The following is a 19,325-nucleotide window of genomic DNA, read 5'->3' as shown; positions in this document are numbered from 1 at the left end:
GGAGGAGTGAAAGTGAGAATTGAACATGAATAATGTAAGATCCTGCCTAAAGAGAGAACGGCTGGAGAGATGACTCAGCGCTTAAAAGCACTGGCTGTGCTTCCTCTGGAGGACCTGGGTTCAACTCTCAGCGACCACACAGCAGCTGGCAATCATCTCTAACACCTTCTTCTGCCCTCTATGGACATCAAGCATACACGGGGTGCACAGATACAGATGCAGATGCAGGCACAATAACCCCCCCACACACACACAAAGAATAATAAATAGGTAAACTGTCAAAAGAAAATAAGATAATACTAATTTTAAAATTAAACAGATATACTGTAGATTTAAGATTAAAGAAAGTTTTAGAAAATTGGTCACTTCAAGATATGAAGACATATGTCACTTGTTCATTCTCATTAATGTTACTGTCATTTAAAACAACAACAACAACAACAAAAACCAATACGATATTGCGCTATATTTTCCATGTCTCTGTTACTTTTTTCATGAATAATTTTTCAGGGAATTTTTATTGTAAGCTATACCATGATTTAATTATCTAGAACACCAGTTCACTATTTTCACAAGGCTCAAATAAACAGCCATATGTACATGTTATTTCATTTATGGATAAGAACGGTTATAAATATCTAGAAGCTAAACTGCTAGGTTAAAAGATAAAGGCCAGGACTAGAGAGATGGGTTAGCAGTTAAGAGGACAAATTTGGTCCCCAGCACCCATACTGGGCAGCTCCCAAACACCTAACTCTAGCTCCAGGGCACCTGAAGCCCTCTTCTGGCTACCCGTGCTCACATGCACACACCTACACAGATACACAACTAAACATAGAAAAGATATGCTCCATTTTAACTTTTACAGATACGACCAGTAGCTTTCTGTGACAAATGAATCCTTTTACACTCTAAGTAACATGACCATCCCCTGCTCTTCAGCTTGACTGGTGTGAAAAGCCACATTTTTAGATTTTTACCGATTTAAGAGGTAAAAAAGTTAGCTCTGTATACTTCTGCTCTGCATCTCTATGAATGATACCTGCCATCTCATTATGTGACTGTGGTTCATACATATTTGCCCATTTTCTATTTCTTTTCTGATTTTACTTTTCTTTTTGTGCTAGAGATTGAACCAAGGCTTCCATTACCCAAGCCCTAATTATAAAAAGTTAGGCTGTCAAATTTAATCTTCTGACTATGCTTATATAATTTTGACTTTTCAAAAATAATCTTTATGGGGCTGGAGAGATGGCTCGGTGGTTAAGAGCTCTGGCTGTCCGTGCAGAGGATCAGGTTCAGTTCCCAGCACCCCTATAGTGGCTCACAACACCTCCAAGTCCCGTTCCAGGGGCCCAACTTATTCTTCTGACCTCACTGAGCTCATAATACATATACACTTAGGCATACACACACCAAATAATAAATAGCTGGGCGTGGTGGTACATGCTTTTAATTCCAGCACCAGAGAGATGTTGGGAGGGGTTGTTTCTGTGGTGTGAGACCGGCCTGGTCTATACATCAAGCTCCATGCCAGAAGTGAGACGGTGTCTCCCAAAACAACAACAAAAACAAAATCCGGTAATAAAAATAACACTCTTTAAAAAAAACAGGGGCTTTATGCTTTAGAGCAGCTTTAGGTTTGTTTAAAAAGAGACTGCATTAGGAAGTCCTGTCACCACAGCTGCTCCTTTCCCTCTAACATGCATTCAATATGCTTTTTTTCTGGAGGGGGGGTTGAGACAAGGTTTCTCTGTGCAACAGTCCTGGCTGCCCTAGAACTCACTCTATAGACCAAGCTGGCTTTGAACTCACTGAAATCCACCTGCCTCCACCTCCCAAATGCTGAGACTAAAAGTGTATGCCACCACTGCCTGGCTCACATATTTCAATCCATGAGCCATTATCCAGTTCACAGTTTATATTAGGGTTCATACTTCATGGTTCTGGCAAGTGTCTAATTAGGTGTATCTACCACTATAGTATTCTACAAAGAAGTGTCCCTAAACTAAAATCTGTATCCTGTCCCCTCCCTCTCCCTTTCCCTATATACATGGAACCTATACAATGACTTTTTGTGGTATGATCCGTTTTTCAGGGTCCACAGTGACACCTTAATCAACACTTTCTTGCCTAAACTGACCATCTTTCATGTCCGTATCTCACTGCCTTTCATATCCATATTGTGTCTTTTTGGTCTCTCCTGAACAGTCTCCTACCGAAAGTGTCTGTTCCTCCTGGGCTGTGCTCAGCTTCATGAAGGTGACTTTCTTATCACACAGCTATTGAGCACACATTCACACTGATCTCTGTCAAATACATCCTTCACCTTTAGGAAGGGGTCTGGCCTTAACAGCTTTATCACGGACATAAGTATGTCTCACACTGAGATCAGTATCTCATTGTGCTGTTGTCAGAGAGTGGGACTCACTGTGCGGTCCAGGTTAGTGAACTTCTGAGCTCGACTAATCCTCTGTCTCCGCCTCCCAAGTGCTGGGAACACAGGGATGTAATATCGCACCTAGTTTTTTGGGGCTTAAACTCCTTCACAGCTGTGTGCCATGCGCTGCCTTTAGTCCGAGCACTCAGGAGGGCAATGGCTGAGGGAGTTCTAAGTTTGAGGCCAGACTGGCCCACACAGAGAACTCTAAGACAGACCCTGTCTCAAAAACAAAAACCAAAAGATTCCTTTACATGTACATTTACAAGTGTACCTTTAAACCACTCTGATTCCATTAACTGTTCTGGAAATAGTAAAATAACTTAGATTGTGCATGGTGAACTGATCAGAAGTTTTTTGTTTGGCTAACTTAAATCATTTAAAAGCTAAAGATACCAGCTGGGTGGTAGTAGTGCACGCCTTTAATCCCAGCACTCGGGAGACAGAGGCAGGCGGGTCTGTGAGTGTGAGGCCAGCCTGGTCTACAGAGTGAGCCAGGGCTACACAGAGAGAAATCCTGTCTCGTGGGAAAAAAAAGTTATAGATACCAAAGATGTGGTTAGTCTTAGTCCATCATATTCTGATATACATACACACATATTATACATATTATGTGTATATGTATAAAATGTATATATCTACTATAGTGTATATAAATTGTATATATACATATATTTGTGTGTATAAAATGTGAGCATGCATGCATATGTATTTGTGTATACGCATATGTATGTATGTATGTACACACCAGTAATCTACCCCAGAAGCTATCTACCTTGTTTTTTACGACAGGGTCTCTCAAACACCTAGATCTTGCCAATACGGCTCAGCTGTGTGGCTGGTGAACCCAGGGATCCCCCTTGTCTCCAGCACGGGGATTGTAAATGCAGGCCATTGTGACCAGCTCTGCTATCTGGTTTTGTAATTTGTATTCTGCTATTGTTCATTCTCTTTTTGTGTAGTTATTTCTCTGATAATTGAGATCTTTATTTTCATTTCAGCACATTTTTGGTTCTACCTTTGCAATTTTAAAAAATTTTATTTAATGACATCAATCCCCAGGGTTTTTTATCCGCCAACTTCTAGCTGCACAAATGAAGTTAGCACATAAAATATTTTCTAAATTTATTCTTCTGTGTATGGGTGCTTTGCCTGTACATGTGTCTGTATGACATGTGACAGAGTGCCCAGAGAGGCCAGAAGGCATTGTGAGACCCACTGGACCTGGAGGTGGAGGTGGCTCTGAGTGCTGGAAAAGCAGCGAGTGCTCTTACTACTGAGCCCTCTCCACTCCCGGCTCACATAATCGCGTTGCTCTTGCACTCCCAGTTAAAGTCAACAGCATTATCTCTGAGTATTTACCTTTGTACTGCTAACCAAGCTTAGATTTCTCCTGACTGACTTTACTCTCCGAGATTACAGATGCAGAAATCTACAGACTTTCACATCTACCCGGTACTTCTTCGCTGCCTGCGTAAGCAGACTTTTACAATTGTAACCCTTCCTCGGCAGACCCTCTGGTTTCACTGCCATGCAATCATCGCTCCACAACACCTGCCGTGTCCCGCTGCCTCTTCAGAGGACCAAGCTCCTCTCATTAGTTTCCGGAAAAGGGCTTCCGAAGTGAACTGTATGCATTCAAATAGCTTCCACTTAAAGATTCTACACATGACAATTTGTACAAACTCAAAGGGACAGCCAAGACTGAACTCAGAAGTTTAACTCCCAAATTCAAGTCCGTGTTTCTATCATCATCAGCGGGATACAGCTGAGAGGGTAGAGTGCCAAGCTAGCAAGCCAGGCACCCTGGGATCAACCCCATACATATGGCATGGGTGATAGCACACAGAGTCCTATAGCCTTAGCACTCCAGAGGAAGGGGAACAATCAGAGGTTCAAGGACATTCCCTGTTTCAGCTACTTCCTGGCTAGACTAGGCACATGAAACCCTGTTTCAAATCAACAACAATAATTAAGAAAAACATTAGATAAAAAAATACTAAGAAAGGGCTGGCAAGGTAGCTCATTGGATAAAGAAGGCTGATGCCAAACCCAACAACCTAAGCGTGATCTTGTGACCGACACAGTACACACAGCTGACTCCACTTGCACACCTGCACTCACACGTGGGCACACACGCACACACACACATACACATGAGTGTTTTGATGTACTCATGCAATCCTAGCTTTTCAGGAAGAAAAGGACGTAGGGAAGGATGAATCACAGACCCAAATCTATCCTGGGCTACAGAATGAGTTCAAGACTAGCCTGGGCAACCTGATGAGACCCTGTCTCCAAACAGAAAGGAAAAAGAGACTGCATTCTTATAATCCTAACATTCAGCATGAGACAGAAAGCCGAGCAGCTCACAGAGAGTCGGTCTAGCCAATCAGCGATTCCCAGGTTGATCTCTAACCTCCACTCGTACACACGTATACACACACACACACACACACACACACACACACAGCAGCCAGCACTCATCAACCAGCACACCTACTTACACACACAGGCAGGTAGGGGGGAATCAGCTCACTGAGAAGAGTACCAATGGCTAGCCTGAGAAAGCCCTAGCTTCACTTCTCCATATCAAAGAAGAGGGGAGGGAGGTTTGGGCATGGTGGCAGGTACCTTTAATTCTATAGAGCGCTAGAGGCAGAGGCAGAAGGAACTCTGCTAGGCTGAGACCAGTTTGGCCTATACAGTAACTTCCAAGCCAGGCAAGCTACACAGTGAGACCCAGCCTTTTTTTTTTTTTTAAATAACTTATTTATTTGTATTTTATGTACACTGGTGTTTTGCCTGCATGCATGTCAGATCCCCTGGAACAGGAGTTATAGATAGTTCTGAGTTGTCATGTGGGTGCTAGGAATTGAACCCAGGAGACCAGGTTTTAAAATAAGATTACTATCTAAGATCATTAAAGGTGAAAAAGGATTCTGATTTTGTAGAGAAAAAAAAAACAGGACCTATTTTATCATGATCCCTCTTCCTCCTCTCAGCCAAGTGATTTAATCTTTAATAAAAAAATTCAGTTTCTGTCCATTTATGAAAATCCAATTCACATGGCTCTCAATAAGCTCATGACTGTTCACTTCAGCAGGGTCACACTTTAGGGATTTTAGAATACGATATCATCCTCTTTTAACTAGATACTTTATTATATCCCATTGAAGAAAACAAAGAGAAAGATGCCCCCGGCAGAGCTGAAGCCTGCATGGGTAGCGCATTTATGTTGGGTTTCACGGTCTGAGTTGATGAGGATGACTGACCAGGTCTCTTCCTCAAGGAACAGGTCCCACAGAGATATGAACTCGGATAGCTGGATTCGGAGTCCAGAGCATGAACCATTATACCACAAAAGTTGGTGGACATACTATTTATATGTTTTCAAATTTGCCTTTTTACTAATTGCTGTATGTATCATGTCAATTTTCCATCAGGTATTAAGTCTTATTCTTTTGGGATTCAAAATTGCTTAGGGTGGGTCTAGACACATGGCTCAGTGATTCAAAGTGCTTACTGCTCATGCAGAAGACCCAGGTTTAGTTCCCAGCACCCACAGAGCATTTCACAACTGTCTGCAACCTCAGTTCTCGAAGACATTTTGGCCTCCAAGGGTCTCTGTATGCATGTGATACACATGAGGTATGTAGAAAACATACACAAGTTTCGTTTTGATTTTGAATGTTATATTTAAAGGGAAACAAATGTACCGAGACCTAGATAAGCTAAAATGACTAGAGTTGGATACAACTTTTTTTGTAAATTTTTAACTGCTTAGAGGATCTTTTCTTTTTTTTTTTTAATATTTATTTATTTATTCATTTATTATGTATACAATATTCAGTCTGTGTGTATGCCTGCAGGCCAGAAGAGGGCACCAGACCCCATTACAGATGGTTATGAGCCACCATGTGGTTGCTGGGAACTGAACTCAGGACCTTTGGAAGAGCAGGCAATGCTCTTAACCTCTGAGCCATCTCTCCAGCCCCTTAGAGGATCTTTTCATGTTTAAAAAAAAAAGGGTGAGGGAGAGGTTAATTTCAGAGTGATTTCTAAAAACCAATAATATAGCTATATTTTTGATAAAATTGATAAAAATCAATAGCTTTTTTTTTTTAAAGCTGGGGTTAATCCCAGCCCTTGGTAGGCAGAGGCAGATGGATCTCTGTGAGTTCGAGGCCAGCCTGGACTACAAAGTGAGTTCCAGGACAGTCAAAACTACACAGAGAAACCCTGCTTCGAACAACCTTACCAACCCCCCCCCTCAAAAAAAATCTAATCCCAGCACTTGGGAGGCAGAGGCAGGCAGATCTCTGTTAGTTCCAAGGCCAGCCTGATCTATAAAGTGAGTTGCAGAACAGGTTCCAAAGTTACAAAGAGAGACCGTCTTAAAAACCAAAAAGAAAAAAAAAATCCTGAGTAGAATTACAGTTCCCTGACAGCAAAGGTACAAGGGCCACCTAATCCCCAACATCAGTTAATGTGTAACACGGAGATAGCCAGGGCCATGAAATAGCTGAGTAGGAGCTCAAAGCATTCCTCCATGTGCCCAGCTCAAGGGTCCAGTAAACGTAGTTCCTGTTATTGCCTGCACAGAATGAAGTGTCGGGGCCAGCTACGGAAAGAAAACTCTATGTTACAATATGGCCTAGAACTAGGCAGCAAGTTCTGAATCAAATTAAACAAGACTACCGTAATCTATAAGAATGCCACGAAAATACAGTCTCACTAAATATATGAGCATTTCCCTCTCTTAGAAACATTCATTTATTTAATTACAGATGACTTCCTTAGAATATGAGGGATTAAATAAAGCCATCTATACTTCTCAATTACAATTTAATCGTTTCATGTGGATTTTTACGTGACTGTAGTCACGTTGTACATTATTGTTGCAGTCAGGATCATTTTACCCAGAACACAGTCATAATAAAAACAGGAAATGGACACTTTGAGGACAGCAGTTTGGTCGTATCTATTACCTACAGGACAGGACTTACAGCACATCAGGTAGACTAAGGCCTGGAACACGCACCCTACGCTTAAACTTCAGCCTAAGTCTCAGCTCTAAATCTCACATCACTGCACAGATGTGTTTTTGCTCCTCTCCCACAAAGCTATTCCACATTATACACTGAAAAAAATCAAATAAGGTTTTAAGAGTGTTCAGAACGTTGTTTAGCTCGTAGTAAATAGAACAAACGAGCTATTTCAGAATCACAACTTAAAGGGCCCGGAGAAGAAGCTCAGCCATTAAGAATGCTTCTTGCTCTCAATTCACAGTCTAAGAGGTCTATCCCAACAAGTCTTCAAAACTACATCTAAGGTGGCACACAGAGGTATATAATCTACGGCAATTAAGAGGCAGGGGACCAGCAGTTTCAGGCCAGCCTGGACTACAAGGATAAGCTCCTGTTTCAAGAGTTGGGGATGCAGCTCTAATGCAAACATCGCAATGCATACCTAGAATGCAAGGTATTCTCCAAGGTCCTGGGCTTCATCCTGAGTGTCATCACGCGCCTCAATCAAAAACAGACCAAAACCTAACATCTGAGGAATGTTCCAGATAAGAACTTATTTTTAAGTGAAAACTTTCTTCTTTATACTGATGTTCTTTATAATTTTTTAAATTATACGCATGTTTGTGTCTGTAAGTATAAGTATAGAGGAGTTGGATTCCATGGAGCTGGAATTACACGTGATTGTGAGCCACTAGATGTGGGTACCAGGAAGGGCAATATGGGCTCCTAACTGATGAGCCATCTCTGCAGACCGAAAGTGACTTTCAAATAGGAAGCTTTATGAAGGAATATGAACACCCAACAGTACGATTCTGTCAAAGGTAGCAACCTCACAACACCCTAGAGCCACGCCACACCTCAGGAAAGTGAAGTCAGAGGTCCTGGCCTCGGCACCTTTGACTCTTGAAGAGGAAGACAAATCCCGTACTGGCACTTTATTTTAGTAAAAGTGCATGTGAGCAAAATATCTCGGTGAGGAGAGAAATATTGGTTCTCTGAGAGTCATTCAGCATTATTAACTGTCCCAGGCTCACCTCATTCAACCAAAGTAAAAAATCACTCATGCCTTGGTTGCTAGATGATATCACACTCATCTACAAGATTAAAACCTGAGGTAAAATTAACAACAAAGGAAACAGTTCAGATGTGATGGTACAAGCCAGAATCCCAGGTAAGCGTAGGAGGGTCAGAATTCAAGGTCATTCTTGGCTATTTGGTGAGTTTGAGTCATTCTAGGCCACAACAGACCTTATCTCAATTAAGGAAGGAGGGAAGAAGAGAGGAAGAAACAAAAAGAACTTAACGTAGCAGTATCGCTTTACAAGTTTTTAATGTGGGATTCTCAAACCCCATGAAATTACAAAAAATTCTACTCAGGCATGTGCATACAGTGGAAACATGTTCTTCCAGGAAGACAGCCCAAAGCTTTCAAAGGGGAATAAAAATGTCAAAAGAGCGATAGTCACTGCACTTTACAGTTTACAAACGTCTTTCTACTCGTACATAGTTCAGGAAAGAACCTGTTCACATAAAATTAATCAGAAAAATCCAAAACTCATCTCAAACCTCACATTTCCAAACTCCATACGCGTGTAACATATTCACAATTGGGCAGCGATTAATTAGCCAAAAGTTCTCACTCCTTTCTGGGAGCTAGAATTAAGGGTTAGAGAAACAAGGGCAGAACTACTCAAAAGGGCAGTACACAGCCAACTCCTGAATAATCAGGATTTAAGGGAAAGAGTAAGCTTCTAATGATCTATTTAACAGTTACAATTGTAAACAAAAGAACCGAGCGCCAGCTTTCGTCAGTTAAACAATTTGGAGAACCTATCAAAACACTCTTGCAACTTCAAAAAACCTGCAGAATTAATGCTACAAGCTCCCCTCCTAAAAAAAGTTTATACGCCCACAAGTCCGGCAATTCTTTTACAACTGCCTCACAATTTACTGTAACAACAGCAGCAAAATCCTACACGTCTGAAGTATAGGCTGTGACTGGCGACTGCTGACGCTAAAGAATACAATCATAGACAGTAGGCAGTAAACCCTTAAATTTGGCAACAATTCAAACACAATTTTAAAAAAATCTCTACCGAACTGAAGCGAAAGAAATAATCCTGAGGTCCGTTTCCCTTCCACGCCCTTGGGAATCGCACCTCTTTGTGCAGAGTCTTGGAGGGTCCTAACCTCAAACACACTCCGGAGCAGGGCAGCCTGGAAACGTTGGCGGAGGATGACGGGCGCGATCACCGGGCGGCGGCGACTCCAGACGTTGTCCTGGCGGGGCCGAAACGAGACAGGGGCGCGCCGTCAGCGGAGAGCGGGCCTCGGGCCTCGGCAGCGGACACCGAACCTGGCGAGGGGCAGGAACCGAACGGCAGACACACCTGGCGGACCTCCGCGACCTGTCCTGCGTCAGCCGGAGAACGTCGGACTCTCCCCGGATCCGCCGCCGCCGCCCCTCCTCCGCGGCCCAGGGCCACCTCCACGCTCCGCTCCAACGTGGCAGCCGCAGCCCCGCCTGCGGGCCGCCACTTCCGGGTGCGGCGGCTCGCCACGCCCACCCTGCCGGCCGGCACTTCCGGGAGCAGCCGTCCGCTCCTCCTCCCCGCGGGAAGGCACTTCCGGGAGCAGCGGCCCCCGAAGGCCAGTGGAGCTGGAAGTAGGGAGTCGGCCGTGATTTTGGAGGAGGCGCGCAGTGTAGGGCTGCGGCCGCTTGGCGGTGGATCAAGGGGAAGGCCCGCTGGGCTGGGCGTCTCCAACAGAGAAGAGCTGCGGTGACCACGGAGACGCCACGTAGCTCTCGTTTGAAGCGTCAGCAGCCGCAGGCGACACTTCCCATCCCCGACGATCAGCGCGAAAGCTGGGCGAGGGCTCTGTTGGGTCTACGTTTGTCTTTTTGTTTTGTTGGTTTGGTTTTTCGAGACAGGCGTTCCGGGGACTCGGTAGATAGAGCAGGCTGGCCTCGAACACAGAAAGATCCTCCTGCCTCTACCTCCCGAGTGCTAGGATTAAAGGCCGCGACCTGCGTTTGCCTTTTGAGAATTTATGTGAATTTGTCGCACACACCTAAAGGCCCGCCTGAACTATATGGTGATGACTTGTCTCTACAGCCGAGGATATACTTCTAAGAGTGTTTGCATAGTGTACACAGGGTTCTGTTCGATCCTTAGCCACAGCCACTACTCCTAAGTACTGGAAAGTGAAAATGTTTTTAATTCACCCTCGGTGTGCTACATATGTATTTCACTTTAAAAAGTAAGTTTAATGTATGAGAAAGTGATAGCCCACCCCACCTCCCCACTCCAGCATAAGGACAGGATCTGCCTAACAGTTTAGGGCAGCAGCCAGCATCTGTAACTCCAGCAGTAGAGGGACAGTGATAGGTTCATAGACATTGACTTCAAACGGGGTGGCGACAGGTGGGATGAAAGCGAGAAACAAGGTACAAACTAGGTAAGTGCATTACCACCAACAGGTATCCGCAACTCTCATTTTTATTGAGACAGATTTTCGCTGAGCTGTCCAAGCTGGCCGTGAAGTTGATAACCTGGCTTAGTTTCCTCAGTAGCTGGCATTACAGTCCTGTACTGGCATGGAAATGATACTCGGGCAGAATCAGAGCTCGCAAAGGACCGCCTGCACCTAAAAATGAAACTTGTATCATTCACAGTCTACTTTTAGTCAACTACTTATCAAGCCTTATTCTGGATCAAATGAAAATGAAGCTTTCTGAAAGAAAGTTCATTCCCAGACTCTTTGAAGCTGAAAAAATAGAGGTAACCAAACACATGTGATATGTGGAGTCACAGGCAGTAAAACACCCAGAGAGCGGTGGCAGAAACGCCTGTTGCACACAGCTCTTTTGGGATCCTGGGATTCAAATAGAGCAAGTCTGACTGGTTTATGTTCCCTGAACAAGGGCTGGACTCTGGCATTGCTGTCAGGTCCTACACACCTAGAGGCCTGTTCTAGGCCAGTCATGGCAGTTTAGATCTCTTCTGGAGCTTCAAACAGCATGAAATCTTTTTCTTTATTTCTTTTCAAAGATTTATTTTTAATTACGTGTATATGGGGGAGGGTGACATTGAATATAGCATCTATAGACCATTGGTATGTCAGTTCATCCTTATGGGTGCTGGGAACCGTAAGAACTTCCTTAGTTCTTAGCCCTCGGCCCATACCTTCAGCCCCTGCATGAAATCTTAATGCTGCGCTTCCTGTTGATTTGTCAAGGGATGACAGAGCAGTCATGAAGGGACAGTTAAGAATGGCTGTCAAGAGAACCTAGACAACAATGAGGACCCCAGGAGAGGCATACATGGATCTAATCTACATGGGAAGTAGAAAAAGACAAGATCTTCTGAGTAAATTGGGAGCATGGGGACCATGGGAGAGGGTTGAAGAGGAAGGGAGAGGCAGGGAGGGTAGCAGAGAAAAATGTAGAGCTCAATAAAATTCAGTTAAAAAATATAAAAGAAGATAAAATTGGGGCAGAAGTTTAAAAAAAATGGCTGTCACAAGTCCTGGTGGCCTCTTCTAAAGGGCCTGCCGGTTATCCATTCTTTAAGGATATCGGCTGGAATTCATATTGAAAATCAGCTGAACCTAAAATTGCTGAATCGTAGAGATGAATAAGAACCTGAAAACACCAAAATGAAATCTATTACTTTATATGCTAACTTAAAGATAAAAGTAGATAAGGACCAAATCTAAGATGTCAACAGCCATAAGTAGTCTAGACAGAAAGGTACCTAGGGCAGCCTTGGCCAGACATTTTAAAGCCCACTTGTTCTGCCCCTGAGCATGCCCATTTTCTCTGAAATTCCAGGACATCTAATGTATTCATCAAGATTGGCTGATAAATGAGCAATATTCTTTCTCTATCGGGGTAGGGCCCCGGCAGTTAAGTTGTGAAATTTAACTGTTGCTTTCAAGTGAATTTGCTATATTGCTAAAAGTTCTTGGGGTAGAGTATTTCTAAGTCCTAGGGAGATTTGGGGCACTAACAGTGGAGTTCACAAGCCCACTTCTGTACCTACTACATTAAGGTTGAGGTCCCAACAATAAAATAGGTTCAGCTTCCACTTAGATGGGTACCTAAGGGTGCCAGGAAGGTTAGAAGCCAGGCCACATGTGTCCTGTGGGTAAAGATAGGCACCAAGTCTATCGAAGGAAGCATATGGGGTCCTCAGGATTTCAACAGTGAAGACTGTCCGAGGAATGCTTCCAGTAATGTCTGCTCACAGCGGCTAAAGGGAGAATATACAAGGTTTGCGCCCAGATGAGGTCGAGTGGGGGTCCTAACCTAGATACCCACTGAACATGTAGTCTGCATGTTTTTAGGATTGAGCCCATTTAATTAGTGGGGTTTGAACAAGCTAGGGTGGCAGTGAAGACTGCCCAGTTTTTAGATTTGGAGATTTTCACTGGCCATTCCTGGTGTTGACAGCAGGAATCTCAGTGTAGGTCCACAGACAAGATGTAGAGTTAAGAGGGTTTGCCTACAGTTGGAACTCATGAGTACTCTTGCCAGGTTTGATTGGATTGTCCATAGCTGACCTGGCCCTGAAAGAAAACCCCTCAGACTTTTGGTTTCTAACTTGCAAGATAGAAGTGCGGGGTTCATTAAGCACCTTTACATCAAGGGACCAAGTGTGACCAAAAAGATGACACCTTTGGAAGCTTCCTGCAGTTACATCAGCACAAATTCTACAACTGGTTTTGTTGAACCCTAGGGTTTCACAGAGTTTTGTAAAATAAGGAGTAATTCAGGAGTGCAATGAAGAGAAAACAGGAGTCTTAATTTAAGAGATGGGTATGGTGGCACATGCCTGTATGCCAGTACATGGGAGGTAGGGACACAAAAGACCAGTTTGAGGTCAGCCTGAGCTGGGATTCTCTCAAGAAAACAAAACAAATAATTTTTATACCACCCTCAGTGAGTTAAGGAACATAAATAAGCAAGCAGCCTGTTAATAAAATAGAGACCTAAGACTTAAGTTTGTTCTGTGGCATTTTAAGGAAGCTCCAGAAACTAACATCCCCTGAGTCCACAACAATAGAAGAGGCCTAACCCCTGGTGATAAAAGGGGAACAGTGACCCTAACATCTCCAACAGATTAAGGGTCCAAACCATATCCATGGTACAACTCTAAAGGAGAGGTTCATTTTATTGAAGATTCCTGACAAGGGCCAACAGCTGAATGGCAAGAAACCTACGATTTCCCAGCTATTGGATCAGATGTCATGAAGAAACCCTCAGATGAAATCACTCTCAGAATGCAGGCTGGTATGACAAGAAGTGACAGGTTTGGAGACTTGTTAGGCACAGCCTCAGTAGGGTAACCAAAGATCCTGCTTCTCAGTGGCTGCCAACTCCAGAAAAGCCTGAGAAAGAGGAGCCAACGTGCAGATTTGCCCTGAATGAGGCAAGGCAGCTCAATCCTCGGACATACCATAGATTCGGGTATCAGGAATAACACTCTCCTACAGAGACCACAAGGAGTGATGGTAGTTAAACAGCTGGGGAACCTTTCAACACCCTCAAGGTTGCCCTGACCACAGGCCATGAACTGTTTCCATGACTGAAGGGGAGTCCTAACTCAGAGACAGGAGGTTTGAGCTCCCTTTTTTTGGGCCACCCAATGTTGTGGTTTGGAGTAGCAGGCAGTAAAAGAACTCACCAAGTCAGAACAGTCGAAAACAATGTTTATTGTATACTACAAATGAAGCACAAGTCAGACAGCGGCACAGTTGGATCTGCAAGGACAAACTGGCTCTTTTATTGGGCACAGCTTCTGAAATGTTTAAACAAGGACTAGGCTAGCACTCTATCAGAAAGCAACAATTCATTTTGATTGGCAGCCATAATATTCCAATATGGCACATCTTACTCTTGCTTTTTCTCTAAAATGCAAATTCATAGCCACAAAAAGTTGGGCAGGAGAGATGACTCAGTACTCGCTCTTCCAGAGTTCAGCTTACAGCGCTCACCACTGTAACTCCAGCTTTATCTGATCTGAGGGCACTGCAAAATACCATTACAAATAACTCTTTCTTTGCAAAAGAAAAAGATTTACAGTGAGTTCGATTCCTTTGACAATTTTCCTCCCTTTCTTATTTCGGAAAAGAGTAAAGTTCTGTACAAAACTATACAAAGCATCCAGATGTTCCACAATCACTTGCATCACGTTTACATTTCAGTAAAACAGCACTCTAATGTTTTAATCACTATTTTGATTTGTAAAATTTACACTTATTTTCTTATTGTGTATGTGATCTGAAGATAACTTTCAGGAGTCCGCTCTCTTCCACCTCGTGGGCTCCAGGAATTAGTTCAGGCCATCAGGCTGTGCGAAGAGCACTTTCTTAGAGCAGGAGAAACGCCCCTTCCTGAACGGGCCCTGCAGAATGAGTGAATAAGTATTCATTGACAGAGTCTTGGGTAAGAATCTCCAAGAGCGTGGGCTCTGGTCTCTGGGCTTTGTTCTACAACATTTACAGGCTGTTTGGCACAGGTCTTTTTACTTTTCCATCACGAGCAGAAACAAAGGGGTTTTTTTATTTCAAACTAGCTGTTTCACAGATTTTATAGTTTTGCTTCCCAATTGATTTTAGTTTTCTCATCCCCCTTTGTGCCCTCTGAACTCTTCTAAGAGGCATCATTTTCTTCCATATGGAAACATGAGTGGCATCAGGCAAGGGTTCTTAGTGAAAGGAGCCAGAGTGGCAAACGCCAAATAGTTTTGCTCTTGTCCTCCTTTTGCAATTTGTTCCTTTAACTGCTAGGCCATGTCTCTGATTACTCCTGACTTGTTTCCACAGAAGTGACAATCTTCATTTAGGAAGAGAAAGAGTCTCCCTTCAGCACTTCATTTAGGAAGAGAAAGAGTCTCCCCTCACCCACTTTGTAAAACACCAGTCCATCTGGTCCTGCATGGCCATTAGCAAACTGACGCTGAGATCAAAGAGGCCAGTCCCTCTCTACTACCTATTCCAGCAGTGGTTCCTAACCCGATTCCCAGAGCTGTGGCCTGACAGGGGGAAGTAAGTTTTCTTCCACATATAAAGTGCCCAGGTATGGATGACACCAGGGCAGGACAGTTACTAGCCCTCACACAGCTAAAGGTTTGGTTACACCAGTCATATGCCCTACCTGCTGGTTGTGTCCCCTCAAGTTATTTCTACATATCAGAGGGAGTCTAGGGAAATCCCAAGTAGCTGGGGCAGAATTAGAGATGAAAGCAGCCTAATAATTTAGAAGTTCCTAATTTTAAATAAATAATATCTTAAAATCCCTTACCTTATATAAATCTTCAAATTATTGAATAAATTTGCAATTGGCATACTCTTAAGCAAAACATCCTTTTCTTTCCTACAAAAAAAAACCCACACATTAAAACAGACAAATCAATACAGAAGTTACACTGTTATTTAAATCATGACTTTGTAAAATGTCCTCACATACATTAATCACACAGTTAGGATGTGAACAGCAGCAGAGGAAGCTAATCACTACCATCTGTATCTGCTTTTTTTCTTAAGCTCTACTTAGAAATGCTTTGTTCTTGTTGCCTGAGCCCTTTAAAATGTAAATACATGGTTTTATAAATAAGTACCATTTATCTAATATAAAACATGTCAGAAAAAAATTCATAGACTTTCAAATATATTATTATATTTATTTTGTTCAGACAATCTCCTGTCTCCTAAGTGGTGTTTTCTCATCACCAAGCAAACCTTATATGGGAAAGCACACCTTACCATGTAATAAAACCACTTACTCTGTGCTTTAAGTGTGATACATTTTCTTAATTTTATTTATTATATTATAGGTAAGAGTGGCTTGCATGTGTACCATGTGCATTCCCGGTGCCTGAAGAGATGGCTTTAGATCCCCTGGGTTAGTTACACACGGTGGTTGTAAACTACTGTAAACTTCAGTGCCAGGAACTGAAACCAGGTCTCCCAAAGAGCAGCTGGTTCTTTTAACCACTGACCCATCTCTTCAACCCATTTAAATGTGTGCACTATTTTTAAAGGTTTCCAACCGTCAAGAACTAAGATCTTCCTGGCAGATGTAGCCCACCCTGCATCCCTCATGCAACCGAGAATAGCTATGAATATAATCCAACTTACTTAAAACGTTAAGAATCATGTGTGGTTCTTTTGTTTTTGGCAACTCAAGCATCAACTTTGAAGGTGACAACATTATGCCTCAACTTCAAAGTCAAGTCTTATCCATAAGTAAATCACTTCTGTGTCCAAGGAAAGGTAATGTATTTGTGTCAGCTGTCTTGGGTTGTCAGCCTGACTAGGCCAGGACCAACTAAAACCCAAGGAGCTGGGCACACCTGAGAGATTTTCTGGGTGGGAAGGCCACACAGAAGCCTTTGCTCCACCAGCTTGCCCTACCTCTTGCTGGTATCAGAACCTACTTCCAAAGTTTCTCCGCCACACTGGAGCTGAGGAGACACCCAGTCCGGAAACTGAACAACCACCAGATTCCTAGCCTCTCCACTGTTGGGCTAGCTAGACCACAATTCTTGAGGTCCTCTAGAACCAACCCTCTTTGATAAACATTATCACTTCTGTTCCTTGAAGAACCCTGACTGACAGAACGTTCTACAGATCAGGAATATTCTGATTCCCTGACAGTCCACCTTGCTCATAGAGCTCACAAAGGGACAAATAAGCAACAAGGAAGAACAAGTACCACACTGTACACATCAGCTTTGAGGGAAACGTGAACATACTTCAGTAATGTTAAATATTTGTATAACTGAGCCAGGCGGTTGTGGCGCACGACTTTAATCCCAGCACTCGGGAGGCAGAGGCAGGAGGATCTCTGAGTTTGAAGCTAACTGGTCTACAGAGCAAGTTCCAGGACAGGCTTGAGAGCTACACAAAGAAACCCTGTCTCTAAAAATAAAAACAAAGAACTGTATAACTGGACCACAGTTCCATCCCAAAAAACCCTAAGCATGAAGATTCCTAATTTAATTATAACTAGTTCCAACTAGCTTTCCCAGCAATCTCCAGAATTAGGAGGAAATCTAACAGGGAATAAAAGAAAAAACAAGGAACATTCTGACTGAAAAAACTTTAAGTGCCCTAGGAACTTCTTGTACTAAGGTACATAATTATAGTAAATGTAGACAAGCAAAAGAGATCATGCACCTCTAGATCTGTGAACTGGAGGCCAGTCTGGGCTACATAACGAGTTCCGGGACAGCCAGGGCCAAAGAGAAAGAGAAGGGTTTGGGACCACCAGGCTGGAGAGCTGGCACAGCAGTTATGAGAACTAGATGCCCCAGCAGCCATATGGTTCACACCCTGTAACTCCGGTTCAGGGGACTCTAATGGCCCCTTTGGTCCTCAGGTACCAGACATAAATGATGCAGACGTACATACAGGCATAACACTCACACACAAAATACTCATTTACTAGGTTCAGATACTAAATAGGAAATAATGGATACTGACCTCTCCACCTCCTGGTATCCTTACAGCCTCTCTATAGTACTTAGATATGGCAGACTTTCTGAACCACATTTTAAAGATACTCTTCTATCTTGGCCTCTTCCCTCAGAGGAAGCCGGCTGCTACAGCCTATGAGAGGTTCATGTGAACAGAACTGGACACTCCAGGTCAGCAACAGAGTTTGGATGCTGATGCTCTCTTCTCAAGTCAGGACTTCAGACAATCAACAGGCCTGTGAGAATACCTAGCCCTGAGTACCTGACACACAGAGAATGTAATGTCTGTCACTTTAAACCACCCGATTTTAACTAAAAGGCTCAATTCATATTCATATCCAAAAAGGGAAATATAACCTCAGAAGACTTGGGACTACCTAAAATTGGTAACCAGAAACTCCAGATCTAATACTTTCTAGGGACACCTCATGACTATGAGTTACAAAACACAGAGCATGGAAGGAACTAGTGGAACTAGCCAGGAATCCAACCGATCACAGAGCAGAGGCTCAGCAGGCACAGCACTAAAATCCTCCAACAAAGTTAGTTGCCCCATAGGGCCACTGTGGGAAACAGTCCTGTATAAAAGCACAAGCTGTAGCAACGCCTGTGCTTTTATAGGAAGCACAGAGCTAGCCCAAGTCTTAGCCGGGTTTGCTGGAGATAGGCTCGACAGGGGTTCCACTTCTGCCACCCACATAGCAGCTCCCCAAGATCTGATGTCCTCTTAGCCTCCGCAGGCATCCATGCATGCACGCGGCACAGACATACACACAGGTGAAACACCATTCACTAGACAGGTAACCTGAGTAGGATACCTGAGACCAAGGTCACAGAAGGAAACAAACTCAAGCTGTTCTCTAACTTCCACACATTAGCAATTACACAATAAATAAAAGGAATAATTTTTTTTACCATTTCAAAAATAGGAAAAGTAAGATTTCGCCAAAGCCTTTAGAATTCCAGTTTTACTTCATAATCCATTTGAGGTCAGGCTGTATCTCCCAGAATATTTAATACACACAAAACAGATTATTGTACCTTTCCTATGTATTTCGTATCATCTTCCAACGCCACACATCTCTTCCAGACACCACCCTTAACACGATCCCTGAAAAAGAGATTTTCTTTTAAATCACTGAGCAAGGGGCAATGCCTGTCTCAAGAGCACCTTTAGCAGAGCTTACATATCCTCATTAATTCCTCGGTAATCACAGCGGCTCATTATGTGAACAGCAGTGAAAGGTTTAATCATCGGATATGAAGCTACCAGAGGAAACAGTAGAGACCAAAGCCACTTGCTAAAAACTGCAATTGCTCTAATATCTGGAGCAGACACCTGAGTCTATGGCATAATTACATGTGTTTTGT

The 19,325-nt window shown here is 43.2% G+C and overlaps 1 protein-coding gene and 1 long non-coding RNA gene across 30 annotated transcripts in view; both read right to left on the bottom strand.

Annotated features, from left to right (window-relative positions):
• The window catches only part of Sec31a (SEC31 homolog A, COPII component), a 56,605-nt gene extending 46,812 nt beyond the window's left edge, over window positions 1–9,793 (bottom strand). For 28 of the 29 annotated variants that reach the window (XM_048426620.3, XM_048426645.3, XM_048426664.3 and 25 more), the window contains exon 1: window positions 9,630–9,769. The gene's annotated coding sequence lies outside the window, so the exon portion shown is untranslated. Of the gene's footprint in view, window positions 1–9,629 lie in introns of all 29 variants that reach the window. The other variant, XM_048426638.3, reaches the window with a different exon arrangement.
• Window positions 9,794–14,167: 4,374 nt separating this feature from the next.
• On the bottom strand, window positions 14,168–18,989 carry LOC125395438 (uncharacterized). Its single transcript, XR_015002629.2, has 3 exons — window positions 16,891–18,989; window positions 15,779–15,850; window positions 14,168–14,879 (listed from the first exon to the last, which is right to left on the bottom strand). It is a non-coding gene; the product is annotated as an uncharacterized LOC125395438 (long non-coding RNA).
• Between the last annotated feature and the right edge of the window lie 336 nt (window positions 18,990–19,325).

Source organism: Myodes glareolus, chromosome 8 (assembly GCF_982192425.1).
Source record: "Myodes glareolus chromosome 8, mMyoGla1.1, whole genome shotgun sequence".
Taxonomy (NCBI): Eukaryota; Metazoa; Chordata; class Mammalia; order Rodentia; family Cricetidae; genus Myodes; species Myodes glareolus.
Note: the sequence above shows the minus strand (reverse complement) of the source record. Positions and strands in the feature narration are given on the sequence as shown.